This window comes from Pezoporus wallicus, unplaced genomic scaffold (assembly GCF_028554395.1).
Source record: "Pezoporus wallicus isolate ANWC-B61680 ecotype Strahan unplaced genomic scaffold, APGP_CSIRO_Pwel_v1 contig_5007, whole genome shotgun sequence".
NCBI classification, from domain to species: Eukaryota; Metazoa; Chordata; class Aves; order Psittaciformes; family Psittacidae; genus Pezoporus; species Pezoporus wallicus.
Window position 1 is genome coordinate 75,723 of NW_026641606.1, and position 20,554 is coordinate 96,276.

At 36.8% G+C, this 20,554-nt stretch overlaps 1 protein-coding gene across 1 annotated transcript in view; it reads left to right on the forward strand.

The window, feature by feature from the left end:
- The window catches only part of LOC130607477 (diacylglycerol kinase beta-like), a gene marked incomplete at its 5' end in the record, with an annotated part of 84,980 nt that overhangs the window by 35,221 nt on the left and 29,205 nt on the right, over positions 1–20,554 (forward strand). The gene's annotated exons all lie outside the window — the stretch shown is intronic.

Here is a 20,554-nt window from a genome sequence, read left to right on the forward strand (position 1 = left end):
ATTTTTTAGTTCAATGGCCTTCTACTGAAAAAGAGGATTCTTCTGTCCTATGCCTGACCCTGTGACAGCAAACGCTTCTCCCATCTACAGGGATTCTTCCATGCCTCTTGGTTTTACTCTGCTATATCAAAATACAGATATTAAACAGTAAATCTGCTATGGAGCAAAGAAAAAGATGTATGACAATACTTAATGAAAGCTAATCACTGTATATTTTATAGGTGTAAAGTAAGTCTTAATCATAACCATGTTAGGTGCTAAAAATGAAGTGTTGCAATAATATGAAGCTATTATATTGGTTGTGCGTACACTAGGAAATTACTAAAATTAACTAACTGATAAAACTCCATGCTCACTTTTACATAAGCTACAGTCTCATGTGGTGTGGTGGTTTCAGTGGTCAGTGCAAGCAGGGATATTATAAACTGAAGTCACAGTTTATGAGCCCCTACCGCATGAAGACTAACAGTACAGTGTCCTTCACTAGAAAACTCTGAAACTGCTTTGAAATTTATACTAGCTGAAAACATCAGCCTAGTCCATGCTTCTCACTTTGTCCTTTGAGCATTAGATTAGTTTAACTTTAAGCCTATAGACATAAAACAGTAGCTAAAAAGTAACATGTTGCACTTTTTCCTTAGTAAAGTTATGATTAAAGGCTGTTCACCTGGGAAAATCCAGATCATCATCATAAACATAATGGTGCTTCAAAGGAGAACTAATGATATAGTTTATGAATTTTAATTTCTGTTTCAGAGTCAGCAACTGCGCTTTCTATAAATGTAAACCATCTGTTGGCACCTTCTAAAAGACTAGAATTCAGTTCATCCAAGTATGAATTATTTATTTATGATTTTTTTTCCTAAGTAAACTCGAGGTTTTCTTTTTTCTTTTTTCTTTTTTTTTCTCTCTTCTATAAGAAACCATATTTCTGCGTGATGTGAGGTTTCAAAATCAACACATTTGTAATGGTAATTTACATACAAGGTGAGATGTTTTGAGTTATCATTACATCACAAAAATAGTAGCGAACAGTTTGCTTTTTTTCTTTGTTGCGTATTTTATAATATGCCAAACTATACTGTTATTTATTTGGCTTCAAGAGGTATCAATTTCAGGAAAAGAGCAAGGCAACAGTGGAGTTGCTATTGTAGTTCTATCACAATGCCTTGGAGAGAAGTATGTTGCTTATGAAAGTCTCTGCTGTGTATGACAGTTTTGTATTCATTACATACACATTCTTTCACTAATTTAACAACAGCTAGATAATCTGTAGGAATACACCCCCAATATGTATTTATGTTGAAACATTATGTGGTGCAGAGATGTGTTCATGACCCTTTCTTTGATAGGAAATCATAGCAAAGCACAGCTCCAGGTTCTAAAGAACCCACGGTTGGTGCTTGCTAGTTTTCATGACACTGTTATCTCACATGCTTTATTTATTTATTTATTTTCTGGCAGCTGTTCTTGATGAGATATATTTGGACACTTGGGAGAGGAAGCAGAAACAGATGATCTATCTTGTTGCACTTTGCTAATTAGAACAATTCCCAGTGACCTTCATCTGCATAGGTTCAATTTTGACTTTGAATCATGAATCGACAAGCATTTTCTCTATATGATAGCCTACTGTTCATTGATCCTGTGAATAAATACTACATTAGCATTGTCTTTCTTTTCTATGGGCCCCCCAAAACTGCTTCCTTTGCTAGTAATTGACATTTATTGGGATGAGACCTGCAGAGTTAGTTTGGGAGCAATGACCACATTATTAAACATAAAGCAATTTTGTCACAGCACAAGTGGCGCTAATGGGTAATGATATAACTACTTTTAAAAACCATCCTTGTTACACACTTTGTTTGTATTAGAGCTTTACACCTATCATTCAGTGATCTTTCACAGTCTCCAGACATTTCTTGTCTTTACTGAAATTAGTCTCTTGATTGGTAATATTTTGCCATTCTTTTGCTAGATTAATACAATGTGTTTACTATAGTGTAGGTGTTACTTCTGGTGCTGTTAATTGCAGCATGCAAAGGGAGGAGGAGTTCTGCTGGAAACATAGTTCAGTAAAATTTCCTTTTGGATAGGAAATATGTGTTTGTTTATCACTGTCTTTGTGCCCCTCAGCAATGGCTTCTTCATAAATTTTCTTTAAATTAATATCAGGAGTCTTTTTTCTTCTTGTTTCTTTCCTGCTTTGTGTGAGTATTAAAGTTGAATTGAGGTGTGATAAGCAGTGTCTTTTACTGATTTGTATATTTCCTATGTGTCTGCAGACACCTTGCATTTTCAGGATCATTAAGGGAAGGCTTGGGAAGGCAGAACTCATTCATATTTAAGCACTTTGAGGCTCATACAGGGTTACCATCTGGAATAACCCATTTCTCTCCATTCGTTGTCTAAAGGACCTGCAGTGACAAACAAACTAACTTCAGATGTTAAGTGCCTAAAAGTGACTAAGAATGAAGGTGCCTTTTCTGCTTCCCACCTGGCCCCTCTTTACCCTTCGTATTTTAACAGGTTTTAGTTCCTGAAATCATTTATCTATGCTATATTTACTAAGAGCTGTGGTCCTCTAAGTTCTTAAATTAGTTCTTAAATTTCAAAATTACATTCCCTAACTATATTCATTTTTTTTAATAAAAGCCATTCTGATCTCACCTCAATTTCAAGCCACATTCAATCCTATGTAGATCTTGATCTGATTAAATAGTTGTATATATCTTTAGCTTTAAGAACACTCCTCTTTTGCATTATCTTCAATTTATGTTCACTGGATTTACACAGGTACTAAATGTTCTCATAAATACTTGCATCAGTTTGTCAGGCACCCCATCAATTCATTAATGTAATTTAAATGTTGAATAAGTTTTATAGTTCAGGAGATCCATTATTGACATAAAACATGAATTTATATATATGTACAGTTTATACAAAACACAGATCCTTAAAAGTCCTTAAATGTGTGACTGAATGGTTGATCCCTCTTTGTCACAGGAACAAAAAAGAAGGAAACCATTAATGTCAACTGAATCATTTGATAGTACACTGTATATGAATAATAGTAATTAACTCTTATTATTGATCTCCTTACAAAAAATCAGTATCACAGGGAAGAACACAGAGATGTATCAGGGGCTTGCTCCCTTTCTTTGCAGGTTTTCTGAGCTTTCAGACCAGAGATGTCTCACTTTACTGCCCGCCCACAGCTCTGGCATATAACCAACAGAAGAGGTAGACCAGTTTCACACAAAAAAATGGCAAAATGACTTTTTATGTGAGAAAATACGTAATTTTATAGGTAAACCCATTATCATCCTCATTCAAATAAGAACATGAAGTTATTTCACCAGTATTACGACTCCAATAAATGCACTGACAGATCTCAGCACACGAAGTAAGTCAAGAAAAGCTCAAGATTATCATCAAGAAAGTAATAAGCATTTGCTTCTTCTTCCCTACATCAATAGCAAATCTACTACCCTTGTTGGTAAAAGCAATGAATTATAATACAGAAAAACAGTATCACAGTTCTATATAAAAACTTCTCTGCAATATCTTCTTTACTGGAAAACTAATTTAAAATGCATATTATTAAAATTATGTAAGATTTTTAATTAAAAAATCAATATAATCATGTTGACTCTTACTGTATTTTGATAATGTTGAATTTTTTATGGTATTTATATGACAAATTAAAAAGATATATCATGGATTATATTTATTGTTTATAAAAGATATTTGCCATATCAAAATAAAATATTTCAATGTTATTAAAGCAAAATATTTCCATTTGGTTAGTACCAGTTTTGTAAGAATTTTAAGAAAATGTCAACATTTTGAATTTTTATCCCCAAAGTGCTGGAAACAGTCTTTCCTACACGATGGAAATATTAACTGGCTACTAGCTTTTCAGTCTCTTCTCATTTTGGAATTCCACTCAACACAGGTAAAATTTGCATTTCTCTCAGCCGGCAGTTTTCTGTGGTTTTTATCTTTGCTAGCAAGCTTTGAGAACACATTTTCACAGCAGAACAGTCTTCTAGATCAAAGTAAATGAATGACCCAAATTCTGTTCTCTTAATTGGCAGGAGTAGTTTTACTTATTTCAGTACAATTGTTCAAACAGTAACAAAGACAAGCTAGCAAGCACAGGAATTAAATAGCTTTTACTTAAGCCATTTTTATATTCCTTTGTTATTTCATTCGCTTGCCCATTCCTCTGGAGAAGTGCAACTTGAATTTTAAGGAATGATTCCATGTCCCATACATATATATATGAAACAAAATTCAGTACAATATGCAGCGCAGTTGCACTGGTTCAGTCCAATTCATCATTTCAATGGAATGGAGCTGCTCTGCTCCAACCTGATTCAAGCATGCTCTCCTGAAATAGCGACAGCGCTTATTGCACCCGGGTTGCTACATATTTGTGAGAATAACACATGCCTTCTGCCTTCACCTATCTGTTTGCCCAGATATGCTTCTTGTTGACGCAGAGGGCTGTGGGCCAGCAGAGCCAGAGCTCTGCTGTGTCCCCTTTTACGGGAAGCATAGAGCATGTTTTCTCATGAGAGCTCTGTATACCGTGGCATCTGCTATTATCCTAATCAAGTTTCTACATAAACATTTGAAGTCAGAGGCAGCTTCCTTGTGCTATAGACATTTAACTTAAACATTTATCGTTATGCTATAGCAACTGTGCGAGGCCAACATCTTTCAGTCTAGTTGGCTCGGGGGCTTGTTTTATAACACTGTCAGAGCTGCCAGCTCTCAAGACATTTGGTGTTTTTCTTCAGTCCCCAAATCATGGAATCGTGTGATGAAGTACGAATATCTTTCATTTTGTTTAAAAAAAAAAAAAAAAAAACAACAAAAAACAAACAACAAATAAGCCCTGAAACATAAAAGAACATTTTTAGCCTTTGTGAGCACAAAGGAACACTTGAAAATATTTCTTTCATCAGCACCTAAACCTGAATAAAAGAGCTCTTCCTCCAAGCTATGTGTTTGTGGTTTTAAGAAAGTCTCATTCTGAGAGGGCAGATGGATGATTTCTTGAACAACTGAGGATGGCTGTTCTACACTTGAGGGACATTAGGTGTTCTTGGGACAGAGCCAGAGGACTTTTTCTTCAGTTTACTGAAGAGCTTTCATGTCTTTGTGTATGAGGTCTCCTTAAAATTTACTGTCACTGACATTTCGATTGAATTTAGAATGTCTAACTTCATATTCAAACATTATTATCATTGATTTGGGAAGTCATAAGAGGAGTAGTTATATTTTAGATATTAGCAGTCTTCTGAGGTCACCAATTACATTTTATGGGGTATAGTTTTCCTCCATTTTGTTAGTGATGTAAGTTAAGAGTAGTCGTAAGTTACTTCTTAAAGGTTTATTTCACATTTTAAGACATTGACGGCGCCAGGGTTCTGGTGAAAGCCCAATCTAGATTGCCTAGGATGCATGCTTGATAGGTCTGCCTTGTTTCAAATAATAACCCATGCCTAAACAGAAAACCTAGCTGCTGTAAATTTTATCCTTGGCTCTTTAAGGACAGCTTTTGACTCCACAAATGCAACCAGACATTGCAGCCAATAATCTGTGCCCTTGAAGGGTACCTTGCTGAGTGTGTAGCCTGAGTTCTCCTTCCTCTGACATAGTCAGTCAGCAGATCACTGCTAGGGCACACCACAAGGACTGGTTCTTAGAACTGTTTTGGCTTGGATGATTTATTTGGCCTAATGTCCGAATCTGGGTTGCTTGGTAATTTACAAAAATATTGTGTAGAAGATGAAGTCAAAATTGGTATCCACCAGAGACTAGTAATAGTGAAAGAAAATTATGTTAGCCTGCAGACAGGTCATTGACTGAGTTAAAGGAAATCTATTTGGTTTCTTGTGTTCTCTGAACTGAAGAATGTAGATTTGTTTCACACTTGGGGGGTTTATGTAAACGTGTGTGGAAATGGAGAAATTAGAACTGTTCAGTAACCCACTGGAATTTGTTATATTTTTCTATCTAGTTATATAAAACACCCTGCTGGACAGTATTTTATTTTTATTTCTTTTTTTTTTCCCTGCTTTTTATAGTGCTCTTTATGAAGAGCATTTAACACTTGCTTTCTCAAATACATACTTTAGGGTTCTTATCCTTTGTAAGTTTTGTATGTGATATGCCATGTGGTTATAATAGTTTTATCAGAAAATTAGTGGGTTTATTTTTCCTTTGATGTTTTCTGAGACTAGAGAATTGGCTTATGCAATAGGGTTTCCAATTCAATAAATAAATACATGCACATGCAGCTCAAAAATATCTTTTTCTTTTAACACGAAAGTAGTCAGTCTTTTTTAATATGGAAAGCACAAGAATCTTAGAAGAGTAACAGCTAAATAATCAAACTATGTCATTGACTCATTGATCCAGTTCATCTCTCTCTGAATGCCTGTGCTGGCTGCTGAACAGAGATGGAAATAATTCCCACAACAGATAAGGATGAATACCTGAAAAGGAAGTTACTTCCTTACCTCAAGCAAATTATGGTTGCTTTATATCTTGAGGGAAAAAGTCTCTATTCTGCCTGAAACTGTAACCATAGATCAGTTGATATTTTTATTTATTTATTTAGATCTGTTTCCAAATCCTCCTTTACTCATTTCCCCAGTAGTATTTTCTGCTGTGGGTTCAATAGTTTATGTCATAAGAAAGCTGGTGCGCTTTTTTGCCTTTTTTTTGTTTTTCAATTTTGCCTCCTTTTAGTTGCCTTTGAGTGTTGTTTCCATTTTCTTGCATTTATAATGCAGTATGTCAGCCTAGTTAGGAAACTGTGAAATCCTGTTTTGGGATGAAAAGCTAAGATAAGAACTGATGATGACAGAGAAAATAAGACAAAATTATGCTGATGTTGCTATGAAAAGATACATAGATGAGAGGCTGAAAGATCTCTTTTGGGCTTAGTGATATTTACATAATTTCTCTTAAATCACCTTTTCCCATGGAAAATTGTAAGAAAGACAGTCTCTGTAAGGTTTTGTTGTCCTGGTTGGAGGTGCTCTATTTTGTTGTGTTTAGAGGGCAAAGCCAGGTAGCCTGTGAAGTATTTCATATATGTTAACATCAGAAATCTGTTATGATTCCTACATCTTGGATCCCTAGCATTTCTCATTTATCATGCCTTTGAGCCTTAAACTTTCTGGCAGACAGTTTTTAACATTACTCTTCTCTGGCATCAGCAATAACCTTGCCTTTGTTGTAAAAGCTTGGTGTTCAAACTACACTTTGTATTATGTGTTCATAACCTTTCTTGGCTTGATTGCTTATATAAGTAAGTTTAAAAAACCCAGCAAGTTGGAAATAAAAGAAATTATATGAACAGGATGTGGTGGCTGCTGTACCGTTACAGTGTAGATGAATAATAGACTAGTATGGAAACAGATGCAGGCCGAAGATGAATGGGAAATGAATGAGGGGCAACAAACAGAAAGAGGAGTTAGGAAAACAGGATTTGGGAGTATTTAAGCCTTTTCTTTGGAAAATACCATACCAGTGAAGTACTTGCTGAACTTTTTTTATTTTTGCAGGGGTTCAAAGTGAGCACTTGATCAGCTACATAGTCATAGCTTATTACTAGGCCAAACAAGGTTCTGCTTTGTCTCTGCTTTGAGACAAATAAAATATTTTCCTCAGACAAATAAAAATATCTTAGAAGAATCATGTCTAGTTAAACTGAAAACCATTATCTTATGATTTTATAACTACAATATTTAACTCAAATTTAGTATCATCACCACAACATGAAGGAAGAGGGAAGACATGAAAAGGGAAGGCAGTCAAAGCCTGAAAATATACAGAAAAGTAACATTCCAGTATTAAGGAACTGAAGCATGTGTTATTTCAATCATATTTCAATCATGCTGGTTCTGTTAATGCTTACTATAAACAAATTGGTAGTGCTTATTTGCTGTGTTTTGAGACAGATAAGATTCAGGAGAGATTAAGTTATTGGCCTGGATGTCAATCTGTGTCTGTCTCAGGCAGGGGCATTGAGAGTCATACTAACTCCTAACACAAGGATAAGATAGAGCAAGAAGTATCTTACTTGAAGTTATTTGAATACACACAAATAGTGTTTTCACTTAAACTTTTAAGCCTTATACTGCTTCTTTCAGCTGAGGACTTCCAGGCTGGGAAAGTTCATCTAAGTAGGCACTGAGAGTGATTCTGCAGAAAGGTTCTGTCATCAAAAGATACGCGGCTCTGTATCAGTTCTTCATAATCTTAAGCCTGTCTCCACAAACTTTATAGAAATTTCTGCTGTGTTAATACTGGAATGGTTTGTAGCTCTTTCTGAAAGTCATATGAGTGCTCTCCTTTCATATCTGCAAAGGTCTAGCAGTTGATGTATCATCTGACCTCAGTAGTATAATATTCAGATATTTTTTATAGTAAACTATATTATTAAATAACTGTATATTTCTCTTTTGCTTCCACCATAGATTTTTCCAAATGTTAAGAAATAAGCATCTTTTTATTTTGAAAGGCATTTTACTCCAGTTTTGAGATTTGAATAAAATCCAATTTTAATGATGTTTTGCTGTCATCACAGGTCCCTCTAACAACTGCAGGAGTTGGATAAGTATAGCAGCATTTGCTGTAGTTTTCACATATGTATGTTTCAGACTGAAAAGTACTGTATGCAGTCATTGAGGAGCCATAGCTAAAATTAATGGACGCAGCGTATTTGTCACCTTAATAATTTTGACACAATTTTTTTGTAAAATTAGCACCAATGTAAATTTAATGGGACTGACACTATAAAAGAAAAATAAAACAGGCAGTCTGGAAACATTTCTGTGCAATTTAGGCACATCTCTCTTGTTTACTGTCATAAAATTTTATGGTTGCATAGAGCAGCCAAATTATCTTCAGGAAGCTAAACATTAATAAATACCTTTTTAAGTATGCAAGAATAGATTAGGTCTTTCCAGGAGAGGCGAGAGCAGCATTAGACAAAGGAATCTACAGTCACACATTCGCATATCCATTCCATCCTGTTGCAGTTTACCCAGTGGAGATTTTGCTCTTGTCCGAAGTAGGTGCTGAATCAGAACTACAATCTATGTAAATTCTTGAGTCATCCAGTTTTATTTTGTTATGGATCTTCCGACTTGTAACAGGAGTAACAGACAGGATGTCATTGAAGGCTGAGGATATGCATCAGTGCTGGGCTCATCACTCGGGGTGCTTCTGGAAGGCATGGAAGGGAGCAGCAAGACACGTGCAGGCAGCTGGGCACAATGAATCTACAGGTCTTGTGGCCTCTCCTTTAGTCTCTATATGAGCTGGGAGAACATCCTCTGTGGTCTGTCCTATTGCACCATTACATGAGCTTTCAAAGGGTTTATATACACTTTTGAGAATTGATGGCATAAGTACAGCTTGTGTGCCTTTTAGACTGTTTACAGTAACAGAGGTTTATACAGGATGGTGTAAGCCATACAGAGTTTTGTAGCATTTTCAAACACCATTATCTCACAGCATTTCTACTCAACAAATGACCAAAAGTCATTTTCATTAAGCCTGGATTGCTTCCTGTGTCTCATATTAGTGATGCTGGCAGTATGCAAGTTTGCATGAATACGGCATCTACTTTTGTAAACAGAAATGCAGGGAAGCTATTACTACTGCTGCTGCTCAATGCAACATTAGGATTTATCAAAATCTTTCTACTCTTTGGATATGAAACTTGCCTATCCGGAAAAATCTGGGGAGTAAACAGGTTGTCAGGTGCTGCTGGGTGCCTCTTGATGCCTCTTTGCAGTTCTCCTTCTGGTTGCAGCTCTGCCATAACCTCTCACCATTTTTCTTCCATTTCCATGGTCATTCTACCATAGCATGTTCCTTGCTACTTTCATGGCACAGCCCTCACAAATCTTCACAAATTTTCTGTAGGATTTTGAATTACACTGTCTTTGGAATCATTGTTTTCTCCTCAGGAGAATTTAGTCGATCTTGTCACTGACCTAGCTTAGCCTACTTGTGTGATTCCTGTGTGATCACATACAACCCCAAACTAACAGAGCACAGGGAGGCTCAGCCTTGTGTTGTCTTTGGTTTTGACATTTCAACGGTGGAGATTCACAGAACTGGGATAAACTAAACAGGCTAATATTAAATCTGTTTTCAGGCACACTGATTTTTTGCATCTTAGCTCTGCTCATGAACAGAGTTTCCAATACCTTTCAGTAATTTTCTTGATCTTTCTTAATGGGACAGTGTATAAGTTGTTTGCTATAAGTTTAGGAGCATGCAACCTGCTTCCTACTCCAATTTGAGCATGCTGCTATGAAGTATACCATTCAGAGGAAGTAGGAAAGAGCCCTGGGGCTTCAGCTACCTGGGAGCTCTCGCAGCATGCCAGTATTTTGTTACAGAGGTGAGTTAGTGCCTTTTTTTCCTTTTTTTTCCTTTCCTGTTAACTGATCAGTAGTTATGTGTTCTCTTTCAGGCAGTGGCTTTCCTTTGATTATTTTTCTTAAACACAAAAAGGCCTACCTTGAGATTACAAACAAAATGCAAAATCAGAATCAGAAATTCCCCAGGTGTCTTATGCTTTCTCAGTATTTTCTGCTAATTATAACAATTTGACTTATTATGGAAATTGTGCAGCTCTTTCACAACGGCATAAAAATTTGGAAATGTTGTGGCATGAAACAGGAAAGCAAAGTACTGTTATAATACAAACTGCACAGAGACAGACAAGGGATATTCTATTCAGAATCTGGCTTTGTGATCTGACTTCCTGAGAATCTTCCAGTTTGAAAGAAAAAAGAATACTCTCAAGTTTTTCATATATTTCTCAGAATGTTCCCTCCAATGAGGGGAAAAAAAAAAAAAAATGTCAGTTCACAGTAGCCAGATAATGGGTGTTTTCTGGACTCACAGTATGCATTTGTCCTGTGTGTTGGGGAAAAAAACTTGCACAAAATTGGGCTAAGACACATTAAACAAAAGCCTAGCTCCATCCTCTTTGCACCTTCCCTTCAGGTATTGGTATGAATTAATAAGAGCTCCCTGAGCCTTCTCTTCCCAGCTCTTTCTCATAGGAGAGATGATCCAGTTGCTTCATCTTCATGGCCCTGCATTGGACTCTTTCAAGCATCCCCATGTCTCTCTTGAACTGAGGAGCCAGAACCGGACCCAGCACTCCAGAACTGGACTCAGCGCTCCTCACCAATGCTGAGTACAGGGGAAGGATCACCTCCCTCAACCTGCTAGCATTATGTTATCTAATACAACCCAGGATACCGCTGGCTGCCTTTGCAGCAAGGGCATGTTGCTGGCTCATCTTCAACCTGGTGTCCACCCAGACCCCAGGTCCTTTTCCACCAAGCTGCTTTGCAGCTGGGTGGCTCCCACATGTACTGGTGCCTGGAGTTGTTCCCTCCCAGATTCAGGACTTTGCACTTTTCCCTGTTGAACTTCATGAGGTAATTTTTGCTAGTTTTCTGATGGCAGAATCCTTAGTAATTTTCCACCAAAATCTAGAAGAGCTGAAAAGGAAATTATTTCTTGTTTTAATGAGTCTCAGTATTTCCCTCCTTTAGGAAAGCATAGATGTTTTTCTTAGCTTGCTTTCCACCTCTAAAATGTATTATTTAACTGCATAGTCTGTGCTCTTACTAAGAGCAATCATAACTTCAGACTTCAGCATTATAAGAAGTGGTAGAAGGAAAATAAGGTAATTTATGTTATATTATGATAGAGCAAACAAGGAACAGTATTTTCAGGAAGCAGGAAAAAAGTAGAGTATCTTAAGAAAACATATCCATTTGTAAATCATATTCTAAAAAAAGTTACCTATTATATATTATATACCTATTACATTCACAAGTCACAGCTAGGCTTCCCATCTTGTACAGAGTTACCTACTGCCCACAGTCAATCATATCCTTTTCCTTTAATGTGCCTAATTTGTACTTGGTTCATTTCAGTGATCCCATATTTCCCATGTGTTCACAGTTACCTTTATCCACTCCCCAAAATCACTTTTGTACAAATTTCATAATGAATTCACTAGAACGTTGTGATAAATTACTGTATTAGTGAATATATAAAGAAATATGTCCTTGCTGATATAATTACCAAATTCAGAACATAGTCCATCCACCTGCATGATTGCACAAGTTTAACTGAAAACTGAATTTTGACTGCTGGATATTGCAAAAAGAGAGCTATCAAAATTATCTGGGGTATGATAAAATGTGATCGAACATAATTTTAAATCTTATTTTAGAATACTTAAAATGTAATAATAATAAAAATACATCCAAGACACAGTATGGAATGGATTATCTGAGAGAACGATGAATAGGCCTTTTGAGTCTGCAGAAGAGAAGGTTTAGAGATTATGATAGCAACCTGTAGGATTATGAGATTCTTGTGGAGGATGGATGGGAATTGCCTGTTCCTTCTCACTCGTTATGGAGAAACAAGGAGCTGTCAAACAAAGCTGGTGGAAGTGAGGTGCTCACTTTAAAATAAGAGAGTTTTGTTTGTTCAAAACCTATCAAAGGAAGTTTTTTTTACACAACAGTTAGCAAATACATGGAAATTCATAGTAAAGGAAGACAACATTTGAGCCTGATGGAGGCAGTTTTAAGAACATAAATTCAAGCGTAGATAGTTGACTATTTTGCTTTTAATACGAATAGAGTATCAAGTAAAATGCCTAAGATAAGCACATTCAGGAGTTGAACCTCTAGTAACGTTGATAAGTTACAAATATTAGTACAAGATGTTGATAAGTTACAAATATTAGTACAAGAAATCAAAGAAATGGGAATAGCCACAACTGCAAAACAATGTAGGCAATTACAGCTTAGATAGCTGAAGAAATCTTTAACGCTTGTTGTCCTACAGTTGTACCTCATGGAAGTGGTAGGGCTGGTACAGGAGGTGACTTGCCCTCAATTCTGGCTAATTTCTGGAGTCAAGAGATAAGCACAACTTACAGGTTCCTCAGGTGTTAAGCTCTTGCATGTTCTGTCTTTACAGCATATTCTTTGAATAACACCAGCTTCACAACAGCCTCAGCATATTTGGGAAGTATGCTTTTCCACCTCTCAGGGACTGAGGGAAGCCATAAAAGTCCCGGACTTCTAGTGTAGTTAGAAAATCCTGATGCAGTTCAGTTAGAATATTCACATCAGCAGAGCCTAGCTTAACTTTCTGTTAGCCAACCATAGACACCAAGAACTTTTTAACAATAGAGAGCAGAAACCACCAGCTCCTCAGCTCTGGTTTAAGGAGGCTCATTCAGCATCTGAACAAAGGGTTCACGTTCTCTCATGATGTGTAAAAGGGGGACTTCGCATGGATATAGAACCATATACAGATTGCTACTTAGACTAGCCTAAAAATGATACGTAGGAAGTGGGGAGATGTAAATAGTCTGATGATGTAGTATTTATGAGAAAGTTCTAGCCTAGAGAAGAGAAGGCTGCGTGGAGACCTCATAGCAGCCTTCCAGTATCTGAAGGGGGCCTATAGGGATGCTGGGGAGGGACTCTTCATTAGGGACTTTAGTGATAAGACAGGGGGTAATGGGTTAAAACTTAAACAGGGGAAGTTTAGATTGGATATAAGGAGGAAGTGCTTTACTGTAAGGGTGGTGAGGCACTGGAATGGGTTGCCCAGGGAAGTTGTGAATCCCCCATCCCTGTCGGTGTTCAAGGCCAGGTTGGACAGAGCCTTGGGTGACATGGTTTAGTGTGAGGTGTCCCTGCCCATGGCAGGGGGATTGGAGCTGGATGATCTTAAGGTCCTTTCCAACCCTGACTGTTCTATGATTCTATGATTCTAAGAAGTAAAACTAGCAGTCTGGAAGTGGCATAAGTGCTCTTTCCAAGGCTTTTTTTAAGGTGGTGGCTTATCTCAGGAACTGAACACTGTATCCCATACAGTTAGTGGCCATAAACATCTCCCCTAATGTGATAGGGTCAACATCCTTGGATACATTTATGGCTACAAATTAAACGGGGAAAAGCCTGAAGCCCTGGCTCTTGCTTGTTAGTGAGACTACTTCCCAGTGGAAACTAACTTTCCTAGATAATGTCTGGGTACAGGCCAGGGACTGTTCCCAGTAGGCAGTACTGACAAAGCTATACTGTTATCCGGGACGAGAAAGCTTGACTGCATGGAAGGAAGCCATTCTGTGCCAGTTAGCCTCAGGGTCAGAAAACCTGACCTTGTTTAGTTTAGTATTACAGACAGAATACTTCAACTGGAAGGCAAGAGGAGGGTAAAACAAAACGCAGATGGAGAACACAGGCGGTCGATCCGTGGGTGTAGGAGGAGTCATCATACTGGGTGTTCTCAACAGGAATTTTGAGATCTGCTTGTGCAGATATTTATTGTCAGATGATCCACTATTGCACAGATCCAGTCTTTTTGATCTCCTAAACACAATTTCAGATCTTCGAGGGTGTTTCTTTAGAAGATCCCTGCATAGTTTGGAAAGCCTGAGAACAAACATGAGGATGGCTTCCAACTACTTAAAGCAGAAGGGGATCATCTGTTCTGTATGTACATGTAGAACAGAACAATGAGTAATGGCTTTAAATTCCGTCTAGAGATTCAGCTAGACTAGAAAACCTTTGTAATGGAAATAAGAGTGAGGAACTGGAATAGGCTGCCTGGGGAAGTGGAGGAGTTTTTGTCACAGCAAAGCTGTGAGAATGGCTGAGTGGTGTAAGAGGCTCCTGCAAGCCACTGATTTTTTTTCTTTTTTGTCTCTGGGTCTTTACAAATATCTGTGTTGTTAATTTTAAGATTTATTGTAAAAGCGTTGGTTGCAAGGGAGCATCCGATTCCTTGTGCTGTTGTGGCTTGAAAACTGCATCTTAAAACAGTGCAATGCCCACTACCTAAGGTAAAATGGTACAGTTCTGTAGCCTGAAGGGCCTCCACCCGGTAGCTCACCAGTGAAAGCTGTGTGAGTATAAACCTAATTTTGCACCATGGGGGTATATCTATCCTGATATTTATACCATGCGTCTACATTAACATATAGTTCTTGAATGGAGATAGGCTCTGTTCAATTCTTCTGCTTTACTTCCTTCAAACTGAAACCCTACATAAGGAAAGAGTGGCTAACATCAACTCAGTGTATTGAAGGCAATGAAGAAGAGGGGCAAAACAAATAACATTTGTACCCTTTGTTTTCTAAATTTACACATTTCCTACTCTAATTTGATGTTTTCTTTCCTCTTGTTATTGCTGATGTGTCTTCTGCTTTTTGAGAGTATTCTTCTGTTTTCTGTAGGAAGACATAATTCCCATTTAGAGGGCAGGACCTCTCAGGGTAGTCATTAGCTACCATAAGTTCAGTGTATTGCTAGAAAGTTATTCATGTTACTGATCTCAGCTCAGAAGCAGTTTCCAGAATGTTTATATTTGATTTAGTGTCTTTCCATGTTACATATTTCAGTTTTTACTAAAAAAAATAATCAGATTAAAACCTCACCATCATAGCAGGCAGGTCCCTATGACTTCTACAGCAATCTATGGTATTAAAATGATAATAGCTACATTTTATGAATTAATTCACATCATGCTGCAATTGACAAGGACTGGCTTTGCCAGAGATGTAGAGCAACAACTTAGCCTTTGTCTTTCAATGTTGTTAGCCTCCTGATTTACTTCCTTTAAATAGAGGAAATAATCAATAATGCCAGCTGCAGCTGTTTCTGTCCCTTTGTCTGCCAGCCAATCAGTTTCAATTGCAAAATCAAAATCACAAAGAAGCCTGCAGTCATGGAATTAGTGAAGCCCAGAGACTTATGACATAATACAGTCTCTAAGCTTTTAAAACTAGGAACTCTGCAGTGAGAGCTAGGTAAGTCCTTATACCACTCTGTCTTATTTCTCCCTCCATGAAAATATATCCACGTATATATACCCGTACCCGTGTTTACACATTTTTGATCTTTCAAGCTAATGTACATAATATTTGAAAGTTTGTTTGGGTGATCTTTTTTGTTGTTGTTTTTTGTTGGAGTTTTTTGGGGAAGTTATTCTATTTTTAACAACTTTAAAAGGATGTCCACAGCAGTAGATGATGTATAAAGGGGAAATATTTGGATATTGGACTTCCAAATATAGACTTCCAGTTACAGACTTCTAAAGTAGAGTTGCAAGACAGGATGTGTCATGGACCATTATAGAGCTAAGTCGTAGTTGTTTAAGCCATATATGAAAACAGATACTTATCCACCTGTTCTAGTCAGACGCAAATATTTCTAAGGATTGTGAAATGCCAGTTCTATAACCTCAGTATTAATTGTGCTAACATGGGACCACTTACCTTCTTTTAATACATTCAACTTAATTTTTGAGACTTTTTTTTTTTTTGAAGTGCTGTGCTGTTCACCTGGAGGTTAAAATGCTCTACTTGTGAGCATAGACATGAAAAGGACTTCTTCGCTTTAATACTTTTGGGTTATATTGGAATATATTTTTATGGAGGTTCCCAGAACTTGCAATAGGGGCAAGTAGGTGGCCAGGATTCCCTAGCTGTTAAGGTACGATTAAGTTCATCAAACTGGAGGAGAGGTAAATGAACAGCTCACCTCTCTTCATTAAACCAGTTTCATGACAGGGAATATGCTCATTTCCAGTGTGCTCAATATAAATTTTCTTCCATTTCATTTGTTTTGCAAGGCAATTCTAAGATAGATTTCCTTCTAAATCGAAAAACTTGATCTTTAATTAGAATAGTATTTTAAAAAAATCCAGCAATAGCTTTCCCAAATCCAAGAAAACAGAATTGCATGCCTCCTTGCTCTTCTGCCAGAGCTCATGGAACAGCTTTCATGGTCATTTATACCACTCTTCTCTGACAGAGAGAACAGAGAAATCTATGCTCTAATAGCTGCTCTGAATGTACTATCTCCCAGCAGTGCTCTGTAAAGGTACCTGGGAAACTCAGATCTAAACCAGGTGGGGAACCATGAATCCCAGAAAGCCTGTACAAAATTAAACCACATTGACTATAGTGTTTCTGGGGTTTTCTTATTACTGATTTACAAATAAAGTGATAAGCAGGTGAAATGGCAATATTTAGCTCTTTTTGAAAAATATTTTCTTGGGTCTTAAAGTGAAAATGCAATGGGTTGTGATTTTTTTTTTTTCAGGTAGAAGTAACATTATTTACAACTGCTATTGCTATTGCAGTACATTTTTAACTGGGGGTTTATTTTTGACTGATATGGCTCATACTGAGTTGTAGTGCCTTGTACTTTGCTAAAATCTTTGCTTCTGCTTGCTGAAAACATGGTTTCATTGTCATGTTAGAAGCAATCTAAAATTAGAAATTGTTAAAAAATGCTTTGTTAAGGTTCATGATTTAATTCATCATTATTCAGTTTATCTTGATTCAAATACTGATGCTGGAATTCAGCAATATAAAGGCTAAATAGTTCTGAATGTTAGTGGTGTGTGAAAAATGACATAGAAAAATGCTTATAAGTAGCTATTATTGAAATACTTTTTAAGTTCAAGTTGTGTTCCCCTAAAATTAGTAAATCTTGTGGAAAAAAAAAGATGTTTTTCTCTAGGGGAAAGAAGGGAGTGAAAATATTTAATAATTGTTAATTTGTAATAATTATTGAAAACTTTAGAATTTATAATACTATGTTGTGAGGGCTAGAGAATTGAGGGAAATTATTTCAAAGATCAAGTTTCAATAAATGTGAAGACAATTTTCATAATGCTTTCAGAAAACTGTTAACTACAGCAAAATACTGTTGTGTGGAAACTTATAAATAAAAGCAGTGTGGATCCTGTGAAATAGAAAAATAACATAACCCAGAAATTTGAGGGTTACCATCACTTGTGTGGTTATCAGTATCAAGCCCTTTTAGCCTTTTGTAGGTTATTACTTGAGAGACATTACCCACACTTATGAATTTATTGTAGATGGAATTTAATGTAGCAAACAGTAATATTACTGGTAATTTATTCCTGCTGTGCCTATGGACTGTGGGTCTGTTCAGCAAAGTGCTCTACTCAGTGTGGGGAGTCAGAGAGCGCTCTCATGGTTATCAACATGCTCTGCTATAGCTATCAGTTGTATTCCTGTAACTTCTTTTGTTGCAGCAGTAAGAAGCAGGTACTTTTCCCATTTCTAAAGACATAATCTACTCTGTCTGACTGGAAATGTATCTTTTGCCATCAATATAACCCTTGGTTATGTTACAGACCTTTAACACTTCATCATGCTTTAAGAAATGTTTGACTAGGATTGGGGATTTATGTTTCAGAGATAACACCATGCCATGTTTCATTCTCCTAGCCGGGTTAGTTATTTTAGATTTTTTTTAGTTATAGATATCTGATTTGTGCAGACATTTGAAAAGGTGATACAATAAAATGCATGTTCCATTTTTTAGTTTGAGTAGAATAGGAACTAATAAAAGCTACAGCTACTGTGGAACAAATGCAGAATTGCTGACCAAAACCACACATAACACAATTGAAGTTTTGTTAGCAGAGTTAGCAAAGAGATAGCTGAGTTAAAACTGATCCAGATTTGTCTTTTAATGCATACAAATCCTATAGTTAATGTAGCCAAAATTCTGAGAACCTAAGGTCCTTTAATCCTTCATGACATTTGCTAAATGACCCCTTGTAAGTTTGTTTTTTCCCTGGGGGAGAAGAGGTGGATGCAAGTGCTCACATGTATATATGTACACACAATCTAATTCTACAATTGCAAATGCAAACTTACCTAAGCAAATCAGGAAGGCAGATCTGGCATGTTGATTATTTTAATTGAATTGTTTCCCAGATCAGTCAAGAGATCAGAGCTTGTTTGTTTATTTTTCTCAAATGCATTTCTTTATGCAAGTGTAATACGAGTATTTATGCTTTTACTTCCTCTCTGGCCCTCTTTTACATTACTTTTCTTTGAGGAGAATTTCTTCAGTTCTTTCCCCAGTCAGACTCTATACTGCAAAAGCTTCCTTCAACCAGGTTTTCATCACTATAAAATGTTTGCTCTTTAAAACTAGAGATCCCTATATTTTAGTTTGGAACGTATTACTATGTGTCTTACTCATTTTATTTATTTAATTTTAATAGGCATTCTCTGTGTGAATTTACACATGCTTTTTCTTCTGAATACATGATGCAGATCAATTTAGGGTGAGAACAATTTGATACTAACATAGCACGTACAGAGGTAGAACTTCTTTAGTCCATATTGGGTCCACAGCAAACAGCATATGTTATGTTTTTTGCTGCCTATCTGTATGTTACTACTTTGAAATCAGATAAAAAGTGCTTTATTGCCCGCTACCATGGTATACTGTTTTCAAGCATGATTCTCTGTGTTCCTCTAATAAATATAATTTATTGTTTCATTCAGTATTTGCTAAAGGAGTGGTTTTGTTTCCACCGTAAGATGCAGTGTTCTTTCAGATCACTATAGTATTATACTGTCACTGTCTCTTACACAATAATTCAGTGTTTTCATCACTCTACCAGGAGTTTATAATCCAGCTACAGAAATTCCTCAGGCCAAAACATGACATTCAGGAAGTTTCAATGACAGAAAACATAGTTTAAATCTCATCCTACAGTTCAATTTGTAAAAGTATATAAAGCACATATCAAACTTTGATAATTTGATTGTGTTTAATTTAGGAACAGTTTCATTTTCCAGATAAACCTTGACTTTCAAGAAGTTAAAGGCCTAATTCTTGGGCATGGGGCATTCAAATTAATTTGTGTGTATCGTAATGTTTCAGTATGCATCACAGCCTTTAGTAAGATCAGAAGGAGGAAGTCATCCAATCAATTCTGTGAAATAAATTTTAATATAAAAATATTAGTATTAATAGGTGGATCTTATGAATCTAAATACAACTTAACTTGTGATGGAGGTGCCTAAAATCCATTCAAATCACAGCCAAAGATCCAGTACTTTTAATTTCTCCCACTGCCTGGACCTTCCAGGCACTGAAATGTGTTAAGCACTTCTCAGTTGCCTGAAACTACCTGCTTGGTTAGTTACTGATGATGTCTGTGACTTCTAGCATTCATCTGGGGTGATAGGAATGTATTTCCTACCCTAAGCTTTGTTGTGACTCTCCAGACAAGTATATACCGAAGTGCCATACTAGTCAGGAGTACAGATATTTCACTCTGGGGCTTTACCTTTTCCATGGACTGCTAGTTAGGGTCCTCATCCAGGAAAGATGCCTAGGTCCTGCACTCTCAGGTTGCATATAGCCGAACCCATGTTTCCTCTTTTCAGGAATATTTTTTCATGCTTTCCTCTAATTCCATGACAGTTATCTTTATGTTTACACACCAATGGTCCCCCAGCATGCTATGGAAACTTCTGTATGGCTTTGATCCTGAAGGCATCACCTAGTAGCAGGAGCTAATCAGTAAGCACTACGCTGTGGTTATGATTCTGTTTCCTAATAAAAAATAACCTTGATGTATCAGTGCCCACCTTGTAGCATGTCTGTGAGGA